Genomic DNA, 23,483 nt, shown 5'->3' with positions numbered 1-23,483 from the left:
AGATGGTTGTGTCTGGGCCAATAGCCTGAGGAACCGTGATTATTGCAAAATGCTTTGCTTCTATTTTCAATTAAAAGATCAGACAGCAGAATCTAATCAAGAGATCAAAAGCTTTCTTTCAACTTAGATTAGTTTAGTTCGTTATTTAAAATGTCAATAGTGGTTGGAGTTATCTGAAAATTGAACTTTATCCACTGTGGGTTACTGGCATCCTTCCCAGCTTCAGCAGGGGTGAGGTTACATTATCAAAGGTTAAAGGCGAGGGTCCAAAAATCCAAAAGGGCTTGTGCAAATTCAAACAGTATTGAGGGATGCCGTTGTGGTCCCGATAGATGGGGAGACACTCCTTTCTTTTGGTTTGCTGGATTTCTTGGAGGACTGCAGCATTGCGCTGAATGGATAGGGGATCAAACTGCAACAGCACAGGTAGCCACGGTGCTGGGGTCGAATTCAGGGTTTCAGTGATACACTGAGTTACAGTGTTCAGTTGGACATCGAAAGCTGAGTGTGGCTATTTCTGCTCCATACCGGTGCACAGTACGGAGTACTGATGCTGATGCTCCCTAGTTTGTATTTACCAGTTTCTGGGCCAGGCTAACCCTTGTCTTCGGCTTGGCGGCTACTTTCTTCAAGTGGCCAGGAAACCAATGAAGTACTTTTTAAGTATAGTCACTGCTGCATTGTAATGAACACAACAGCTAATTTGTACAAAACAATCTCCTACAAACAGCAATGCGCTACTGACCAGAGAAATTTCCTTCCAGTGATGGAAAAATACTGGCGAGAGCACTGGGGGAAACAGCCCTGCTCTTCTTTACATAGTGCAGTGTGAGAGGTCAGCGGGCCTCAGTTTAACATCTCATCCAAAGGCCGACACTTCCAACAGTGCAGCATTCCTGCAGTACTGCACTGGAGTGTCAGCCTATGTGCTGAGATCTCTGGAATAGGACCTGAGCACACAACTTTGAAAAATTATTTAAAAGAGCAATGAATCCATCATATGTTTTACCCATGTTTATCTGTGATATTGTGTTCAATAGTATTTGTGCAGTTACTCTTTGCTTCATGTTTCCATTGAATTATAACAAATATATTAATTACTTTCGCCTTTAAATTGTGCATACCATTTATATGTTTGATGTGCATAGGCACTGTGGTAACCAAATTACTGCAAGGGGGTCCAATTCTTAAGAGTCAAATTCTGCCTGGGTGAATGACTGAAAAGGTGGCTTCAGAGTCATGAAAGATACAGTCTGCCTACAGAAGCTGTTATAGAATCATTAAAAAAAACTGAAAGTGTCTGAGTTACTGAGTGTAATAATTAATCTATATATTCCACAGTTAGTTAATTAGTCATGGATGAAGAATGCTTGAAGCTTCAATCATTACCATTACTACTATGGGCTGATGATGGTGCAGTGGTAACATCACTGGGCTAGTCATCCAGAGCTGCTGCTCTGGGGGCTTGGAGCCAAATCCCATCACAGCAGCTGGTGGAATTTAAATTCAGTTAATAAATCTGGAACTGAAAGCTAGTCTCAGTAATAGTGATCATGAAATTATCATAAGAACTCACTGCCGTCCTTACCCAGCCTGGCTTACATGCGACTCCAGAGAGAGAGTAATGTGTTTGACACTTAAGTCTCTTTTGCAATGGCCTAGCAAGCCATTCAGTTCAAGGGCAAATGCAGATGAGCAATAAATGCTGGCCTCACTGGTGGTGCCCACATCCCAAGATTCAAGGTGAATCTGAGGTTATATATATTAGCATGATTTTGCGGTTAACATTGTGTGCTAACATGTGCCAGCTTATTAACAGGTATAGAGATGTTAGTCCCCCATGCTCTTCATTCCCTAATGTGGGCTGGAAACAAGACCCTTTGTATGAAGTGTGCACAAGGCTCAATAAAGGCACAGAATATACTTAAACAAGGCCCTAGGCTTGCCTGGAGCAACACACCAGTTTCTCAAAAGCCATTAAAAGACAATGCTGAGTGTAGAAACAAAACATTTCAGACTGGCCCTAGACTTGCACCGGGGCCTCTCTTTTAATTGATGGACCTCATAAATAATCCTTCAAGGAACAAAGTCCTTACAAACTCAGTGAACTCCAAGGACGTCACACAATACTCGCTTGGAGCAGCATTTTATGAATAGGCTGACCTCACGTACCAACATAATGTGTTAACCCATCATTCCTTCCAGGAATGTGCTAGAGCCTTCAGGAATTGAGATTAATTTTCAGAACATTGCTGCGAGCAACTCTCAAAATATCATAGTGGGAAAATATTGATAGTTAAGAATCATGTAATCAGATGATGAGGAGTCAATTTGCATTTTCATTTGGATGGTAAGGGGCGGCTACATGAGGATAGATGTTTCAATCAACCAATGGCAGGAGCCTGGGGGGCTGGGTAGCTGGAGACAGAGGTCACGTGATGAAATCTCCAGGAAAAGTTCCCAATAATTCTGGTGAGATTTTTGCAGTGATAAGCGAAAGCTAGGGTGGTAGGGCTGCTTGATTGCTGTAGGGTCTTCAGCTCTGCCCAAGTGGTTTGTGATGAAAACATTTGAGAGTTACTGTATTATAGCTTAAACCATCCCCGAAGGGAGTTCCGACTTTCCGGCTACTGCTGAAGATCCCAATTCTGGAAGCCCAACTCTTAAAACCAAGCCTGACAGACCCCGGTGAATAGTCATTGCTTTCCTTGCCAGGGATGGTCCTCGGCAACGAACTGGGTCAAAACTGGAAAACTTGGCATTCTTGAGCCAGGGCAGGGGCCAGAGTTGTCAACTGTGGTTGGATGGATTCCCAGAGGTATCCTCCAGACACCCAGTCTCCAGCTGCCTCGCCCAATCAAACAGCCTTTTGTTTTACCTCCAAAATTGTTATAACTAATAAGGGAAGGTGTTCAAAGACAATGAAGCGAAGACATAATTTTTTAGTACCATTTGTTGATTTACAATATGCCATTTAATGATGGGTTGCTCACAGCAGTGTCTGGAGGTTTAATCTTTAATTGCTGGAGACTCCAGGGCAATCCTGCAGGGTTGGCGACCTTGGGTTGGAGCCTGCACTCTTTCACCCCACTTCTCCATTTCATTGCCCGAATAGCAGCAGAAAAATTGGTTCTGGAGATTATTTCTCCATTTTTAGCTGTACCAATCTTCACAAACAACTTTTACCACCATGTATCCCTCAGGGTCCTCGTGAAATTTTGATTTGATTCATTGAATTAACAATCATTTGTATAGGTTTACCATTTCGCAAGCCTTCTTTAATAACGAATGAATGATTTGAACGAGGAAACGAGTTGGCATGAGCAACCACTGCACAAGGATTAAATTCTGTGTGTGTTGAAACGACAGCAGCCTTTTTGGGTAGCAAACAACCAATGAAAGTAAGTAGATTCCTGACTTTTGTTGCAAAGTAGAACATTCTCTAAATGGTGCTAATGATATTAGATGCAGATTGTATTCTCGAGATGCAGTGTAAATATTCTGCATTTTTCCCTCAATAATATATATTTTATTATTATTTACAGAAGGTTTTCTTCCCTTAAGAACAATATTAAGTGCTATCACATCCAATGGCTGAAAATAATGTGTTTTTTTTTTATAATCTGTTGTAATTTTTGTCTTACGGACAGGCTGGCTGTCACCCTATCAGATATTAATTGCATTTTCCATTAAATAAAAATGCATTCAAAAAGTCAAAGTGTCACTTCTCTGCCAAGTATTCGAAAAGGTTTCAGTGAACAGGTCTGCATTAATAAAGGACTGGGTGAAGAGAGCTGTGAATTTGAACCATTACACAAGGCTCAGTGTAATTACCCACCCATCACAACGTTATTATTCAGCCTTCTCCCACTAAGTTGATATCAGGCAGGAGCTCATTAACATATCCCATCAGTCTGGTGACATTTGTACAGTTAATTCTGTATTATGATTTAGCACGGAAGACCACTGTGTTTTGTGCAGCTACTTATTACTTAAGGTAAGTTCCTACTGGTAACTGAAGGAAAAACCAGTAAAACTTGGAAGTGACTGGTACTGCTCTGACCTGGAGTTCCATTTTAAGGTTTACAAGACGAGCTCAGACCAGAACCAGTCATTTCCAAGTTGTGCTGTTTTTTTTATTTTGTTGAGTTCATGCTTTCCTGTGTAGTAAAAGGCATTGATCTCGGTTCACCGGCTCTTAACCCCTCTCGGTAACAATAGAGATTGGATACTTCACACATGTGAAAAAGAGCACATACAAATATTTAAAATGCCAGAGCACTGAGCTTCCACCGAAGAGACATAATTTGAATCCCAGTCTCAATTGATATTCATGCTTGGGTTAACCAATGTTTTGAGGAAGTCTAGAAACTGAACTGGACGAGCCATATAACTACTGTGGGGAGAATTTTTCCTATGGCGGGCGGGCTGGGTGGGGGTGGGTGCGGAGCTGATCGCCGCCCACGATCGGCTGCGCGCTGCCATTTTACGTGGCTGGCCAATTAAGGCCCAGCCAGCGTAATGCGCGGCCAGTAGCGCTCAGTGCTACCTGTGTGGGCCGGGGGGGAAGAGGGAGATTCGGGGCCTGTGCACTTTTGCGCAAGCGCGAAAGAGCGCAGCAATCTCCATGAGGCACAGAGCTGCCCCAGGGAGATTGAATGGATTACAAAACTTTTCACTAAATAAAGTAAAAATTTATTTAAACATGTCCCCTGTCACATGGGGCTGAATTTTCCCCCCATTGGGGGGTGGGGGGGGGACGTTGATGGACGGGCGCATACGGGCGCGCTTCCAATCGGCACCCCCATCGGAGGTGCAGCGCCATTTTATGTGGGTGGGCCAATTAAGGCCCGCCCAGCGTGACATCGGCACAGAAGCGCTATGTGCTCCCTGTGCGGGCGGGGGATGATTCCTAAAATCGAGAGTGCGCTCTTTTGCGCATGCGCACAAAAGAACGCACTCATCTCCCTGAGGCTAAGTGCAGCCTCAGGGAGATCGCCACTACTTTCAAAAATATTAAAAATAGAAATAAAAAAGTTCCCTTACATGTCCCCTCATGTGATGAGTTGGGACATGTCCATAATTTTTACAAAACCTTTATTAAAATTTTTTAAAGCCTACATGAAACCTCATCCCACCCATGGATGAGGTTTCATGTTTTTTCTACTTCCTGCTGGGGCTCCTGGCGAGTAGAAAATTTACTTAATTGACCCTGTTAATGGCTTCAATTGGCCATTGACAGGTCGGCGGGCGCGCAGCTGTTCCTTCACTGTCACTGGGTCAACATCCTGGAACCCCCTTCCTAACAGCACTGTGGGTGTACCTACAGCACATAGACTGCAGTGGTTCAAGAAGGTAGCTCACCACTGCTTTCTCAAGGGCATCTAGGGACAGGCAATAAATTCTGGCCCAGCCAGCGAAGCCCACATCCCGTGAATGAATTTAAAAAAGTCAATGAATATGTTTTTTATGTCTTTTTCGTAAAACATTTTGGAATCTGCCATAAGAAATTAAATTGATATTATGGATTCCCGGACATAAACCTGGAGAAAACAGTATTTTACATAGCGGGCTGGATTTTACATTTTTTGGTGGGGTGAGGGAGGAGGTACAGAAACTGAGGGCACCACTCACTCCCGCCCTCTCAGTCTCAGCTTGTTGAATCAAGTGCTGGATGGCTAATTAGCTGCCTTGTCATAGCTGCCGTATAAAACTCTCAAACATTTTCACGACTGATGCCCCAAAAATGCAGCGGGCAACGAAATATTGCAAACAATTGATTTGTTGACAGGCTCAATAGCTTGTTAATTATTCATTTCAAGATGGCGGGTGGGCTACCGATTTCCACACCGACTCACCCTCCCTGTTGTTTGAGATTTTCTTGCGATGTTCTTGCATTGCTGACCCAAAGTCATCACGGCCTATTGTACATTCGTGTACATTGGTCCTCCTGCCACCAGAGTGGCACTAGTGGCAGGCTCCAACGGCGTCCAGAAGGCATCCCGGGGATGCGCCGCTGCGTCGGGGAGCTGCAGTCTTCTTGCCTTTCGGGGCCATGTCTTCTGTGCGGCAGTCCTGGGCTGGGAGCACTGAGAGGTGTGGGGGCGGCTGCACTTTAAAAATGTGCGGCCAGCGTGAAGAAGCTGCGGGGTGCCCAGCCCACCACCTTCCCGCAAACCCCCCGAGCTCACCCCATAATACGAGGGGTGGGTCGGTGCCAAAATTGGCACCCCGCCCACCATATTCAAGTAAGTAATCAAAGGTCAATCAGGCTTGTTATCAAGCCAATTGACCCTGATAACACGCTGCCCATGCCATGGAACATTTGGCATGAGCAGCTGGACGGGAGCGGGTAGCCTGTTATTTTGATAAGTCCTTGAAAGGATGGGAAGGAAGGATTTGCTCTTCCTTCCTACCCGCCTTCAGCCTTAAACCTAACCTCCACCCACCCACCCCCCCTCCCCGCCCCCGCCCTGGCCTACCCAAACCCTCCCACCCTCCCTGCCCAAGACCCAAGACTTACCTGCTCCAGGGATGGGCCTTGATCTTCTTTCTGCTCCTGCAGCCCCAGCAGTGGCCCGTGACACACTCTAGGCACTGCCAGCACTGATTTTGGCAGGTCCTAAGGCCGGGGCTTCCTCCCCGGTGAGGGGCAGAAGTCCCACTTGGGCCTCATTTAGCCACCCCGCAGTGCTTTATGGTTGCGGGGCAGGTCGGCATGGAGTATGTCAACTCCATGCCGACTTTGCTTCTCAGGGAAGTGAGCTATCCATCACCCCCCCCACTCCACCACCAAGTTATTCAGCCCCATGTCTTAATTGGCGCTAACCAACAGGAAGGCTCCAGAAGGAGTAACTACCCAGCTCCATGGAAACAAGGTCCAATGCCAGGGGTGTATCTGGCTTATATGTGTGATCATGTTAAAATTAGTACTACTTCATATGGCTTATTGCCCACCCCTAATTACCCATTGAGCAGGTGGTCATGAGCTCCCTACAACGGAATGGCTTGCTAGCCCATTTCAAGGACAATTAAAATTCAACCACTTTGCTGTTGGTCTGAGGTGACATGTAGGCCAGTCTGCAGAGGGGATCAGATTTCCTCCCTGGGATGTTTTTTCTTAACAACAATCCATTAGTTTCATGATCTATATTAATAAGCCAACATTTTATTCCAGATTTCTGAATTAGTTGAATTTAAAAACCTCTAGTTGCCATGGTGGGATTTGAACACATATCATGCGAACATTGATAAGGCTGCTGGATTACTGGTCTAGCTGCATGACCATTATGCTACTATCACCCCTAAAGTGCACAGGCAATAGCAGCATTGGGCTCAGTTATGATGCTCTCCAGGGTATAAAAATATCTTGCTGACACTCATTCTGTTAAAAAAAAAACTTGCACTTAAATAGCACCTTTCATGACCTCAGGACATCTCCCAAATCACTTTACAACCAATAAAGTACCATTGACATGACAAGTGAACAGGAAGCACTCAAAGAAATGCACTAATAAATTTATTTAAAATAATTCTCAGTATGTGGGTGGCTTACAAGGCCGACATTTATAGTCCACTTCTAGTTGCCCTAGGAAGGTCTGATGTGTTCTAATTCGCTGCTCATTCACTGAGTAAAGGAGGAATATGGATGTCGTCTTTCCGTGACATAAGTTTATCGGCAAAACCCAGAGAACACAAGCATAGTCTTCCGGCATCCGACTTACCCCGCCACCAGTTGGAAACCGGTTCTTATATATCCTGAAGAATAATACCCTCATGCCCTCACCTTTCCCCAATTAATAACAGTTGCTCTCACTGTTACCAATGAGCATTTCATTGTGGCAGCATTGCAACATGAACATGCTGGACCTTCTTGATGAATAATTGGTAGCAGTTTGATACGACTGAGTGGCTTGCTAAGCAGAGGCTGGTCGGGAATCCACATTGTTACTGGGCTGGTGTGACATACAGGTCAGTGGGGTAACAAAAGTAGGTTTCTCTCTCTAAAGGACTTTAGCGAGGTAGTTGGATTTTTACGCCAATCTGACAGTTTTTCTTTCGCTGATACTAATTTATTATTTCCAGAATTGTTTTCTAAACTGAATTCAAATTCTCAAACTGCCAAGAAAGGTTTTGAGCTGAATCACTAGTCCAGTGACACAACCACTGCACGACCATAAATTAATGTTGTGGTGATTGGTCTACACTTGCCGCTGCTCTTCAAAATATTACAAGTCTGATTTGTACTAAAACGGGTGGTGGATCAGCACGTTCCATATTAGTACCATTATAACTGTAACACAATAGTTGCTCTTCGTTGCATCAATGCCTGTCAATAATTAAGTATTCTCACCTTCTGCAATTCCAAAGGTCCCTGCAGAAAAGCAAAAATTAAGCCAAAATTGGGGCCTTCTCCAAATCATGAAAATTGGGCCCTTCCTAATTGCAGATAGTTGGGGTGCCTTCAAACTCATTATAATTGCGACTTGGGACCAATAAACTTTCTCCCCTCCACTCCAACCCGGTCTGTTCTCATTTTCTGCTGACAGGGTCTCCTGAGGTACCTTCCCTTGTCCTTCCAGCCACTAGGTTGCTTTGTAGGCCAGATGGCAAAGGGGAGCAGAGTTCCTCCCCTGAGGGCCATTAGCGAATTGGATGTTTGTTTTACAACAATCCATTAATTTTATGATCATTATTAACAAGACTAGCACTTTATCCCAGATTTATTGTAGTTAACTGAATTTTAATCCCTGCAGTTGCTATGGTGGGATTTGAACACATGTCATTGGAACAAGTCCTCCCTCCCGCTAATGTGATTTTCTTGGTTTCTCCCCTACCACTTTGGCCGTACTCTCTAACCTTGCTTGATCTAAAGGCTGCTGATGGCCTTGACTTCCTGTGGTAGACCTTAACTTTGTGTAACTATGTAAACAGACAATAGCAAATCAGCAACAACCAGTTTCACATCTCTCCCCGCTCTCATAGCTAAATGGAGATAAAGATCAGGAGGGATATAAAACTGGGTTGCCAACTCACCACCACTATTTCGTACTATCGCACAAAATCTAGATCTATTCCACTTTACTCAACATCAATCGAATACTTTGTATGAATATTACTGGGTTCTTTAGGATTCTTATTTTTGCCTGCCATTTTTTCTTAGATATAAAATTTGCGAAATATTGCAGCCTGGCAGGTCCAATTGTGGCATTTTGAGGAAAGACATTGTAACTGAATCAAGCAGAAGAGAGGGGCTTTAAAATGGGTGGGAAAAAATTGACTTGAAATGTGAAAGATGCACCTTTAAGGACTTTAAAAGGTGTTGGAGTGGAATGGAAGCATTTTCAAACAGAATGTGCATTGCTTTTGGCTCTGAACACACATTCTACACCCCTGCTATAAATGAGTCAAGGTGCCAAACAAATCTCAATTTGCACACATTGTCAGTACAATCTAAGAAATGTTTTTATTTATTCATAGACAGACAAGTACGAGTCAAAGAGGTCACCCAAGCATCTGCTTCAGTTAATGGAATTCCCATCAGGTAAATCCATCGATTGTAGAGAAATAGGTGAAGCTGCTTCCTGTCTCTTTGCAGTCTGGAAGTGTGAATTTAACTTAGAAGTCCATTTTGCTGTTGTTTTGAGCGTTGCAATTTGAATAATTTTCAACATGTCAACCAGTTACATTGCTTTAAGGGTATAAAGCTTTACACAATGCCCTATTACGATAGCTAAACTTTTGTGATTCATATATTATTTACAAGACAAGTATTATGACTATCGTGGGAATACAACAATGTCTTAGCTCCTGTGAAAGGCAAATGTAGATCTGAAAGGGTTAAAAGGTTCATTATTCAAATGACTGCAATAACTTCAAAGCAAGTTTATTACTAGCCTCATAAGGCTTATATTGTGAAACAATGAACTCGAACCAGAGACAGGAATAGAAACGAGAAGAAGGACACCACAAAACAAATATGCACAAACTGAGTGATCGGAGAGATAGTGGGAATAAAAATTAAACATGTTCGTCTGTGTCAAAGCTCTGAACACCCTGAGCTCTAGATCTGATTTGATAGGTTGTCAGTCTATGAATGTTTTCAATTTGGTTCATCTGGAATAGTATCCGGTTGGTTAGCACAATATATTGGACAAGAAAACAGAATACTAAAGCCTTGAATTTAGAAATATCTCATAATTGTCTTGGACCATGTTGATCCAAGATGAAATTGCAAAAGTGAGAGGGAACAAAGTAAAATTAACACAATACGGGAAGATATCAATGTGCAAATAGTAAACAGCGACAACAAATATTGAGCAATATGAACAGGTAAGTCTCAAAATAATATCCCTCTTCTACTAGCAGTCTGACACTGAACTACAATTTTAGCAAAGATCTTAATGCAGTTCAAACGAAAGCCCCAGTGTGCTGAGCCCAAAATATTCCTCTGCTGATTTGGGATTCTGTGACTATTTTTCACATACAGCAGACATATAAATAGAATGCACAGCACAGGAGCTTGGCATGAGCTGTCTTAAAATGTATTTTAAACAAAACTTCACAGCATGGAGTTAGTTTCTGGAGACAGTCACATGCTTAGCTGTAAATCCAGAGGCATAAAAATGAGATGGGTTGCTGATTTGTAGAGTTGCTAATCAACCGTCCATTCATTGGCAATGTTTGCTCATTCAGGAGACACTGGGCAGCTTAGAGTTGACACATTTTCTAGATACCTGCTTAGCTTTGAAAAGGGGCTTTTTGAAATAAAAGTGAAAAAATGAAATACTGGAAGCGCTCAACAGGGTAGTCAACGTGTGTGGAAAGGGAAACAGAAACCTCAGCAAAACTGATTCTGATCTGATTATTTGAAATGCTAACACTCCTCTCTCTCTCTCTCCACAGAGGCTGACAGACTTGATAAGCATTTCCAGCATTTTCTGTTTCTGTTTCAGATTTCCAGCATCTGTAGTTTGCCTTATGTCTTCAAAAGCAACACAAAACACCAGAAAGTCTGTAAAGCAGGAGATCACTTGCAAGGAAGAGAGAAAAAAAAATCCTCTGTACCATCTCCAGGAAAGATAGCACAATAAACCAATCTTTCTTTACATTGACTAAGAATCCTTCAAGTGCACCGAGGTGCGGATGGCCTTCATTTTTGCAACACCAGCAAATGGAAATGAAATTAATTGAACCAAGTGAGTTGCATCATACTCTGCTATGTTGTTCCATCGTGGAATAACTCAGGGTACAAAATGACGTGCTGGTTCCCTCCAGCTGATGATAACTCAATCTGCCTTTGGAAAAACTAATGGCCTCCATTTGCTCAAGACCAAGGACTGGACTTCACATGGGGCGTTGATGGTGTTCCCTATCATTATCCCTCTGAATTAACAGTAACTTCAGGGTATTTTTTTTAAATTGATTCATGGGATGTGGGTATTGCTGGCTAGGCCAGCATTCATTGCCCATCCCTAATTGCTCTTGAGAAGGTGGTGGTGAGCTGCCTTCTTGAACCATTGCAGTCCCACAGTGCTGTTGGGGAGGGGGTTCCAGGATTTTGACTCAGCGATAATGAAGGGATAACGATATATTTCCAAGTCAGGATGGTGAGTGGCTTGGAAGGGAATCTCCAGGTGGTGATGTTCCCACGTGTCTGCTGTCCTTGTCCTTCTAGATGGTAGCAGTCATGGGTTTGGAAGGTGCTGTCTAAGGAGGCTGGGTGAGTTCATGCGGTGCACCCTGTAGATGATACACACTGCTGCCACTGTGTATCGTGTGTCAGGAAGATATAATAATTCTCATAATGTTATTGGAATTTATTGTAAAATAGTGGTATCTATGTCTGTATGCATCTGTGTGTGTGCATGTGTGTGTGTGACTTAATTGAACTAAAAGCAGCTGATCTGTAGGCTTTGATGTAAACATGGTAAACATGGGGGACTTTTAGAATGTAAGGTATAAGAGGAGATTTGCATTTTTAAATAAACCAGGCTAGATTGTTTTCAAAGGAGGGGTGAAATGTGTCACCTCGCCAGGTGAAGTTTAGAAACAGTGGGCAAAATTTTTAGTTCGGCGGGCAGGCACGCGCCCAACCTGATTGAGTGTAAAACGACGCATGTTGATGTCAAGCGAGCGTCCTGATTTCAACGCACAGTCGCGCGATATTTTATTTGCCGGGTACACGCTGGAGTTGGCAGCACGCCCGCCAACAATTAAAAGGCCTGTTAAGGCGATTAAATGATCAATTAAGTTGAATTTTTTGCTGCCTGTTTGGCGGGCAGCTGAAAAGGCCAAATGGCCTTTGTATTTTTTAGGAAACCTCATCCACGGGCAGGATGAAGTTTCCTAAAGCAAATACAAATTTTAAAACTTAATTAATAATATGTCCCTGCTCATATGACAAGAGTCACATGAGGGGACATGTTTCATTACATTTTTATTTTTTTAACTTTTTTATATAACTCTCCATCTCCCTGAGGCAGCTCTATGCCTCAGGGAGATTATGAAGCGCACACTCGGGTGCATGCACAAAGGTTGCGCTTGCCTTCCTCCCCCTGCTCACACAGGCAGTGCTGAGCGCTGCTGTTTGCATTTCACACTGGGCAGGCCTTAACTGGCCCGCCAGCAGGAAATCGCAGTCTGGCCCCGATCAAGGGCTGCAGTTGGCGTTTGGCTTCCCGACCGCCCCCCGCCGAGCCTGCCGACATGGGTGAAATTCTGCCCAGTGTGTTTATTTTTCCCAAAGATTACTGGTAAAACTTCATGCTATGAGAGATTTTTATTATCAGAAAGATAAAGTCCAAAGACATAGTGAAACAATGGGAATTTGCATTCAAAGGGAAAAATATGTATAAAGGAGTGAAGACTGTGTGTAAGTGTAGGCATTTTTAAGATCTAACAAGCGTGAAAAGCCTTCAGCATCTATGCCTTAGGCTGCTGTTTTCAAATAATTGAAGTTAAGAAAACTCACTTTGAATTCAACTGGTTCAGGGTATTGTGTGTCACCTTGTCTGGTCTTTTAAAATCTACGTATCTTACTGTTGCCTTAACGAAAATGTAACTGGGCATCAGATTAAGTAGGGGATTTAAAAGTTATCATAGTAGTATTTTGTAGATCTAGGTATGTGTTTAAAATCATTTCTCTTATTAATAAATGTTTAATCTAGCTTTGTAAAAACCTGTAAGACTTGGTAGTCTTATTACTACTGAATTCAAGGCACGCATCTTGAAATTTATATAATTACATAACAAGTCATTGCAGTTGTTTCAAGATCCCCTTTGGAATTTGAACAACTCAACATTTGCCATCAGTTGTGCCATAAGTCGATGGTGGAGGGAGTGAATGTTTGTGGATGGCGTGCCAATCAAGCGGGCTGCTTCATCCTGGATGGTGTCAAGCTTCTTGAGTGTTGTTGGAGATGTTCTCATTCAGGCATGTGGAGAGTATTCCATCACACTCCTGACTTGTGCCTTGTAGATGGTGAACAGGTTTTGGCGAATCAGAAGGTGAGTTATTCACTGCAGGATTCCTAGCACCTGACCTGCTCTCGTAGTCACAGTATTTATATGGCTAACTCAGTTCAGCTTCTGGTCAATGGTAAGCCCCAGGATGTTGGTAGTGGAGGATTCACGAAAGCCATTGAATGTCAAGGGGCAATGGTTAGGTGCTCTCTTTTTTATAATTAATTCATGGGATGCGGACTTTGCTGGCTGGGCCAGGATTTATTGACCATCCCTAGTTGCCCTTGAGAAGGTGATGGTGAGCTGCTTTCTTGAACCACTGCAGTCCATGTGGTGTAGGTACACCCACAGTGCTGTTAGGAAGGGAGTTCCAGGATTTTGACCTAGCAACAGTGAAGGAACAGTGGTATATTTCCAAGTCAGGATGGTGAGTGACTTGGAGGGGAACTTCCAGGTGGTATCCCCAACTATCTGCTGCCCTTGTCCTTCTAGATGGTAGTGGTAGTGGGTTTGGAAGGTACTGCCTAAGGAACCTTGGTGAATTCCTGCAGTGCATCTTGTAGATGGTACATACTGCTGCTACTGTGCATTGGTGGTGGAGGAAGTGGATGTTTGTGGATATGATGCTAATCAAATGGACTGCTTTGTCCTGGACAATGTCAAGCCTCTTGAGTGTTGTGGTAGCTGCACTCATCCAGTCAAGTGGGGAAGTATTCCATCTTACTCCCGACTTGTACTTTGTAGATGGTGGACAGAATTACAGAATTGTTACGATGTAGAAGGAGGCCATTCAGCCCATCATGTCTGCACCGGCTCCCTGAGCATTTTAACTTAGTGCCAATATCCTGCCTTTTCCCTGTAACCCTGCACATTGTTTCTATTTAAATAATCATCCAATGCCCTCTTGAATGCCTTAATTGAATCTGCCTCCCCCACACCTTCAGGCAGTGCATTCCCAACCCTAACTACCCGCTGTGTGAAAAAGTTTTATCTCACCTCGCATTTTCTTCTTTTGCAAAAAACTTTAAAACTGTGCCCTCTGGTTCTCAATCCATTTATGAGTGGGAACAGTTTTTCCCGATCTACTCTGTCCAAACCCCTCATGATTTTGACAACTTCTACCAAGTCTCCTCTTAGCCTTCTCCTCTCCAAGAAAAACCGGTCCCAACTTCTCCAATCTTTCCTCTTAACTGAAGTGTCTCATCCCTGGAACCATCCTTGTAAACCTCTTCTGCACTCTCTCCAATGCATTCACATCCTTCCTATAGAGTGGTGCCCAGAAATGTACACAATACTCCAGGTGAGATCTAACCAGTGTCTTATGTAAATTCATGGGATGTGGACTTTGCTGGCTGGGCCAGAATTTATTGGCCATTCCTAGTTGCCCTTGAGAAGGTGGTGGTGACATGCCATCTTGAACCGCTGCAGTCCATGTGGTGTAGGTACACCCACAGTGCTGTTAGGAAGGGAGTTCCAGGATTTTGAACTGGAACCTCCCTGCTCTTGTACTCTACGCCCCTTTTAATGAAGCCTAGAATACTGCATGCTTAGAAACAGCTCTCTCTACCTGTCCTGCCACCTTTAAAGACTTATGTACACATACACTCAGGTCTCTCTGCTTCTGCACACCCTCTAGAATAGTATCCTTTATTTTATACTGTCCCTCCATATTCTTTGTACCAAAGTGATTCACCTCACACTTCTCTGCATTGAACTTCATTTGCCACCTATCCACCCATTCCACCAATGTGTCAATATCCTTTTGAAGTTCTACACTGTCCTCCTCACAGTTCACAATTCTGTCAAGTTTTGTGTCGTCTGCAAACTTTGAAATTGTCCCCTGCACACCAAGATCTAGATCATTTAAATATATCAGGAAAAGCAGGTGTCCCAATACCGACCCCCGGGGAACTCCACTACACGCCTTCTTCCAGCCCGAGAAATATCCAATAACCATTACTCCCTGTTTCCTATCCCTCAGCTAATTTTGTATCCACATTGCTACTGTCCCTTTTATTCTGTGACCTATAACTTTCCTCACAAGTCTGTTGTGTGGCATTGTATCGAACACCTTTGAGAAGTCCATATACACCATATCAATGGCCTTGCCCTCATCAACCATCTCTGTTACGTCTTCAAAAAACTCCAGCAAGTTAGTTAGACATGATTTTCTTTAACAAATCCATGCTGACTCTTCTGAATCAATCCACATTTTTCCATGTGACTATTACTTCTATCCTGAATAATTGTTTCTAGAAGTTTCCCCATTACCGAAGTTAAAATGAATTCCCCACTACCGAAATTAAAATTGAATGGTCTGTAATCGCAGGGCAGATCTTTACAAAATTTTTTGAACAAGGGCATAATGTTTGCAATTCTCGAGTCCTACAGCATATCCCCCAAATTCAGGGAACATTGAAAGATTATTGCCTGTACCTCTGCAATTTCCATTCTCACTTCCTTCAATATTCTTGGATGCATCTCATCCGGTCCTGGTGCCTTATCAACTTTAAGTACTGACAGCTTATCCAATACTTCTTCCTTATCAATTTTAAACCCTTCTAGTGACTGAGTTTCCTCCCCGGTCACCATGGCCTGGGCAGCATCTGCCTCATAGGTAAAGACGGATGCAAAGTACTCATTTAACACCTCAGCCATGCCTCTTGTCTCTATGTGTAAATCCCCTTTTTGGTCCCTAATCGACCCTCCTTTTAATAACCTTTTAGTATTGATGTGCTTTTAGAATACTTTGGGATTTCCTTTTATGTTAGCTGCCAGTATTTTTCGTAATCCCTCTTTGCTTCTCATATTTACTTTTTCACATCCCTTATGAACCTTCTGTATTCAGCTCGGTTCCCAATTATGTTTGCTACCTGACACCTGCCATAAGTATACTTTTTCTCCTTTAACTTAATTTCTATCTTCTTTGTCATCCAGGGAACTCTGGATTTGTTTGTCCTACCCTTCCCTTTTGAGGGAACATACCTTGACTATGCCCAAACCATCTCCTCTTTGCAGGTAGCCCATTGCTCAGCTATTATCTTTCCCACCAACCTTTGGATCCAGCCTATCCACCCAGCTCCGTTCTTGCCCCATTGAAGTCTGCTCTCTGCCAGTTGATTATTCTTACTGTGGATTGACCAATGTCATTTCCCACTGTCATCCTAAACCTTATGATACAATGATCACTGACCCCTAAATATTCCCCCACTGTCACTTGGTCTATTTGGCCCACCTCATTCCGAAAAACCAGGTCTAGCAGTGCCTCCTTTCTTTTCTATTTCCCTTTCACTCTGTGGAGGGGAAACTGCACAATTCCTGGAGACACTGCAATACCAGGTTGATGCGTGGAGTGAAATGGGCAAGCCCCTGTTCCATCTCCTTGTCCCAAAAATCAATTTAATATTTGGTCCCCAGGTAGGGGACGTATCAGATGTTAAACTGATGAGAACAGATGCTACACTTGATCTTAGCCAAAAGGCGGAGAAGTGAATGTGCCTCCTTTCTTGTTGGACTGGACACATATTGCTGCAGGAAATTCTCTTGAACACAATCTAGGAATGCTTGGCCCTCACTACCCCTTACACTATCACTATCCCAGTCTATATACGGGTAATTAAAGACCCCCATTATAACTGCTCTGTGATTTTACACCTCTCTGTAATTTCCTTGCAGATTTGTTCCTTTATATCCTTCCAACTAGCTGGAGGTCTATATATTACACTGAGCAATGTAATTTCACCCTTCTTATTCCTTAGCTCTAGCAAAATCGATTCTGTCCTTTCTTCAATACTGCAATACTCTCCTTAACCAAAAACGCCACCCCTCCTCCTTTTTTCCCTTTCCTATCTTTTCTAAACACCTTGTAACCAGGAATATTTAACAGCCAGGCCTCCGTTATCGCCACAACATCATAATCCCACAAGGCAATCTGTGCCTGTACCTCCCCTATTTCATTAACCACACTCCATGCATTCACATGCATGCAGTGTAACCCTGATTTAGACTTCATTACTTGCTCCCTTACTCTGACTCCATCTACTAATTTACTATTCTCTATTTTAGTGCTATCTGCCTCTCCCAGTATTTTGTGCATCCTGGTATTACTTCTTAATATTCTCTGCTGGTTCCCACACCCCTGCTGAGCTAGGACAACTCCCTTCCTACTGCATACCACTGTGCTGCCACATGTGCTAGGTCTGGCCTGCCAGTGGGACAGGGACAGGGACAGTGATGGTGGTGTCTGGGGCATTTTCTGTAAGGTACGATTCTGTGAGTATGACTATGTCAGGCTATTGCTTGACTGGTCTGTGAGACAACTCTCCCAATTTTGGAAAAAGGAGGAGGACTTTGCAGGGTCGACAGGACTGATTTTGTTGTTGTTTCTGGTGCCCAGATCATTCCTTATTGCCTCTCTAGTGGTTTGATATAACTGAGCGGTTGGTTAGGCCATTGTCAAGCATGCTGTTGTGGGCCTGGAGTCACATGTAGGTCAGGCCAGGCAAGGATGGCAGATTTCCTTCCTTAGAGGACATTAGTGAACCAGATGGGTTTTTATGACAATGGTTTCATGGTCATCATTAGGCTTTTAATTCCAGATTGACAGTGAATTAAAATTCCACAATCTCATTGTGGTAGGATTCAAACCCAGGTCCCCAGAGCATTACCCTGAATCTCTGAATTACTAGTCCAATGAATCAAAAAGGAAATGGGGGTGGGGGGGGGGGGGGTACAGGCTCAACATGTTCCCTCTAGGGTGATAGGAAGGACTAACAAGCCCAGAGAACCATGGATGACCAGAGACATTCAGGTTACGATGAGAAGGAAAAGAGAGGCTTTTAGCAGGTACAAGGGAAGCAAATCAGCAGAGGCATTAGTGGTGTACAGAAAGTGCAGGGTGGAGCTTAAGAAAGCAATTAGGAGAGCAAAGAGGGGATATGAGAAAGCTCTGGCTGGTAAAAGTAGGGAAAATCCCAAGATATTCTATAAGTATATCAATAGGAAGAGGATAACCAGGGAAAGAGTAGGGCCCATAAGGGACCAATGGGGCAATCTATGGGTGGAGCCAGAGGACATCACTAGAGTGTTTAATGCATACTTCACATCCATCTTCACCCAAGAGAATGAGGATGAAGTTATCGAACTCGGGGAGAGAGACTGCGAGGTTCTTAAGCAAATTGATATCGGGAGTGACAAGGTATTGGAGGTGTTGGCGGGCTTAAAAAATCTCCAGGTCCGGATGATTTGTGTCCCAGACTGTTGAGGGAGGCAAGGGAGGAGATCACAGGGGCTCTGACCCAAATTTTTAATTTCTCTCTGGCCATGGGGGAGGTGCCAGAGGACTGGCGAACAGCGAACGTGGTTCTGATATTTAGGAAGGGCTGTAGAGATAAGCTAGGGAACTACAGGCCAGTGAGTCATACGTCAGTGGTAGGGAAACTATTGGAGAAAATTCTGAAAGAGAGAATCTATCTCCACTTGGAGAGGCAAGGTTTGATCAGGGATAATCAGCATGGCTTTGTGAGAATGAGGTCATGCCTAACAAATTTGATTGAATTTTTTGAGGAGGTGACCAATGTGTGTAGATGAGGGTAGTGCAGTTGATGTAGTTTATATGGATTTCAGCAAAGCCTTTGACAAGGTCCCACATGGGAGACTTATAAAGAAGGCAAATGAACATGGGATACAGGGTAATTAGATAAGGTGGATTCAAAATTGGCTTAGTTGTAGGAGACAGAGGGTGTTGACAGAAGGATGCTTTAGTGACTGGAAGCCAGTGTCCAGTGGTGTACCACAGGGATCTGTGCTCGGTCCCCTATTATTTGTCATTTATATAAACGACATAGATGACTATGTGGGGGGTAGGATTAGGAAGTCTGCGGATGACACAATGATTGGCCGGGTGGTTAACAGTGAGGTTGAGTGTCTTGGGCTACAGGAAGATATAGATGGGATGGTCAAATGGGCAGATAAGTGGCAGATGGAATTTAACCCTGAAAAGTGTGAGGTGATACACTTTGGAAGGAATAATTTGATAAGGAAGTATTCAATAAACAGTAGGAAGTTCTGAGGAACAAAGGGACCTTGGCGTGTGTGTCCATAGATCTCTGAAGGCGGAGAGGCATGTTAGTGGGGTGGTGAAAAAGGCATATGGGACACTTGCCTTTATCAATCGAGGCATAGATTACAAAAGTAGGGAGGCCATGTTGGAGTTGTATAGAACCTTGGTGAGGCCACAGCTGGAGTACTGTGTGCAGTTCTGGTCGCCACATTATAGGAAGGATGTGATTGCACTGAGGGGGTGCAGAGGAGGTTCACCAGGATATTGCCTGGGATGAAACATTTAGGTTATGAAGAGAGGTTAGATAGACTTGGGTTGTTTTTGTTGGAGCAGAGAAGACTGAGGGGCGACCTGATCGAGGTGTATAAGGTTATGAGGGGCATGGAAGGCTGGATAGGGAGCAGCTGTTCCCCTTAGTTGAAGGGTCAGTCACAAGGGGGCATAAGTTCAAGGTGAGGGGCAGGAGGTTTATGGGGGCTGTGAGGAAAAACTTTATTACCCAGAGGGTGGTGATGGCCTGGAATGTGCTGCCTGGGAGGGTGGTGGAGGTGGGTTGCCTCACATCCTTTAAAAAGTACCTGGATGAGCACTTGGCATGTCATAACATTCAAGGCTATGGGCCAAGTGCTGGTAAATGGGATTAGGTAGGTAGGTCAGGTGTTTTTCACGTGTTGGTGCAGACTCCATGGGCCGAAGGGCCTCTTCTGCACTGTGAGATTCTGTGATTCTGTGAATACCACTATATGCCACCTTCGGGCATGCACTGATCCTGCCATTCAGTGCTCTCTGCCAGAGCTGGCAATCACTGAAATCAAGGAGATCCTCAGCTTTCCTGCATCCACTCGATTGTTGGAAGCCCCTTAAAAATATACATCTTGTCCAATCAGGTGTAAGAGTGATGTATTTAAAACGTAGGATTACATAGGATATGTGGTATAGAAATAGGCCATTCGGCCCAACCAGTCCATGCTGGTCTTTTTCACCTTCCTCCCATCTTATTTCATCTAAATCGACCATCATGACCAGCTGTTCCCTTCCCCACCATATGCTTGTATGGTTTCCCCTTAAACGCATCTACACTATTCGCTTCAGCACTCTCTGTAGTAGCGAGTTCCACATTCTCACCTCTCTTTGGGTGAGGAGGTTTCGCCTGAATTCCATATTGGACTTATATCGATGGCTTCTAGATATGCTCTTCCCCACAAGAGGAAACATTCTCGTTGTATCCACTCTATCCACCTTTATCATTTTAAATACCTCTATTAGGTCACTCATCAGCCATCTTTTTTCAAAAGAGAAGAGACCTAGGATAACAGAATAGTTATAACACAGAAGGAGGCCATTTGACCTGTTGTGTCTGCGCTGTCTGCCTGGAGGAGCAACTCACCTAATGTCATCTTCTCCCAAGAACATTCTGCCTTTTCAGATAATAATCCAATTGCTTCTTGAATGTCTCGATTGAACCTGCCAACACCACGCTCTCAGGCTGTGAATTCCAGATCCTAACCACTTGCTGCATGAGGAAGTTTTTCTTCAGCTTTTGCTTCTTTTGCCAATTACCTTAAATCTGTGTCCTGTTGTTCTCAACCCTTTCACCAATGGGAATCTTTCTTCCCTATCTACTCTATCCAGACCCTTCATGATTTTGAACACCTTTAGCAAACCTTCTCTTCTCCAAGGAAAACAGTGCCAACTTCTCCAATCTATCGATGTGACTGAAGTTCCTCATCCCTGGATCCATTCTCGTGAATTTTTTCTGCCCTCTAGTGCCATCACATCCTTCCTACAGTGTGGCTCCCAGGACTGGACAGAATACTCCAGTTGGAGCTGAACCACTGTTTTACACAAGTTAACATAACTTCCTTAAGCCAGCCAGTAAAATTTTATGAGCAGAGAAATGGCCCTGAAAAAAAATAATATTCGTGGAGTTAACTTTTAAGTTAAATTTTTAAATAATTTTGAAAAGAATTTTTCGGAATATTTTAGCTTTTACCTTCACTCCATATGTACACCCCAATCTTTAATTTACTCAATGTAAGCATTGTTAAACGTGATTTCATTTTACTGCTTTGTTTCCTGCACGTGTTTCTGTGAAAATCCTTTAATGTGATAGACTACTTGGACAGCCTGATGACATTCCATGCTGGGAATCCCCAGTGAAGAACACTGCAATCAGTACAGTACCACGTGGCAACAGAGGAAAAGCCAAAGAAATAAAGGCAAGCACTGATTGCTTAAGGGAGCAGCCAACACCACCAAGCTCGAGTAGATGTGACAACCCGCATGACAACAGTAGATAGATAAAGGTGTGACCTTTCCCAGCTAGCCCAATTCTCAGAATAGAAGCTGAAATGCATTGCCTGGTATGGCGGTAGAAGCAGATTCTAACTTCCATCAGGAAACTGGATAAATACGTGGAACAGAGAAATTTGCAGGGCTCTGGAGAAAGGGTAGGGAAGTGAGACAAGATCGATAGTGCTTTCAAAGAACTGGTATGGGCATTGTTAGGGGGAAATAAAGGAATATAGTAATGGTCAAGGGACTTGACTTAAAATATCCCAACATGCAAAACCACAATTGCTAAGTAGTTAACATGTAAAGTTCAGGCTGTGACAGGGAGAATGCTGAATCTTGCATATTCTCAGGGCTTGCAAGCATCAGCAAGGCCATATTGGACGAAGAAGAATGTAAATATGATAGAGGAGTTAGACTGGAGTCAGAGGATGGCATTAACATAGACTAAGTGTGCTCTTCAACAGTTAGGAGAAGGACAGATGGTCCCAGCTTAGATAGGAAGGCCGGTTTCTGCCTGGGTGATGATGCATGTACCTTTGTTCCAGAGACTTGTCTGTTTAATGTAAACCTATATGTTGACAAGATCGAAATCTGGAAACTGTTCTTGTACGTGACCAATAATGTATAAATATGATGAATACTTGTAGTTTAGCAGAGTACTATCTCAAGCTGCATTGAGATGGTGCCCTCCTTGCAATTGCTCGAATAAACGATCATAACCTGTACCTGAGTCTCCTGTGGTCCGTTCATCAAAGACACCACATCAATTTGGCGTAGTTGGCAGGATACTTGGATCGGATCCTCAGGACAGCTCTGCAAAGTGGGTGGGAATATTTATTTACCACCCATAGTTAGTGCAGTAAGCCTACCCGAGAACGGTCCGGTCGAGTATCAAAGAATTAAGAGGAGTCAGGACAGGAGATAGGAGGCGCCAGGTGTAATAGGCGGAGCCGTGCAGATGAGCTAGCGGGGCCGAAGCCGCACAGGAAGGCCGGAACCATTACCCAGCTGAGAGGAGGCAGAGCCGTGCTGGCGTGATTAGGGTTTGAAATATAACCTTAGCCGAAGCCGTGCAGGGAGGCCAGACCCCTGTTAAACCGCACATACATACCTCAGATAACTAAGTTGTTAGGACCGTGCAAATGTATCACCCAGAGATAGACAGGAAATAGGAATCGAATGCCGTCAGGGAAACAAAATAGCGCTATGAAACCCGACTGGGGAACCGTGGACTCCATTACGAGGTTCATAGCAGCACAACAGTCAAAAATAATCACTAAAATGCTGAAGGAGGGGTGGAACCCACAGGGAACCCCTGGAGAACAAAAACAGTGGTGGTTAGAGCGAAAAAAAGGATAAGGAAAAGAAAGGGGTGATGGTTATTATCACGCTGTACCTACGGTTGTGCAGAAGGGTTAATACTAAATTCCAGTTGATTAGAGAGAGAGAAACAAAGTCAGGTCCAGGACAGATCAGGGCAATGGCAGCAGCAGCCTGCAGTGACACTGATCAAGAGGGGGAAAGCTCCGAGGGAGAAACCTATGAAGGAGCTGAGGCAGTTCCGCCCTCATATGAACCAACCGCCCCACTGAGCCCAGTGAACCCCACGGCCCCTATGGTAATAACCGTTAGGAAAAGTAAAGTCAGGAAAGGCGAATTGAAA

The 23,483-nt window shown here is 43.8% G+C and overlaps 1 non-coding gene across 1 annotated transcript; it reads right to left on the bottom strand.

The window, feature by feature from the left end:
• Positions 1-16,766: 16,766 nt before the first annotated feature.
• LOC144696832 (U2 spliceosomal RNA) lies at positions 16,767-16,957 on the bottom strand. The gene has a single exon (XR_013580247.1). It is a non-coding gene; the product is annotated as a U2 spliceosomal RNA (small nuclear RNA).
• Between the last annotated feature and the right edge of the window lie 6,526 nt (positions 16,958-23,483).

This window comes from Cetorhinus maximus, chromosome 22 (genome assembly GCF_964194155.1).
Source record: "Cetorhinus maximus chromosome 22, sCetMax3.hap1.1, whole genome shotgun sequence".
Lineage (NCBI taxonomy): Eukaryota > Metazoa > Chordata > Chondrichthyes > Lamniformes > Cetorhinidae > Cetorhinus > Cetorhinus maximus.
This window is presented reverse-complemented; position numbering and strand designations above follow the sequence as displayed.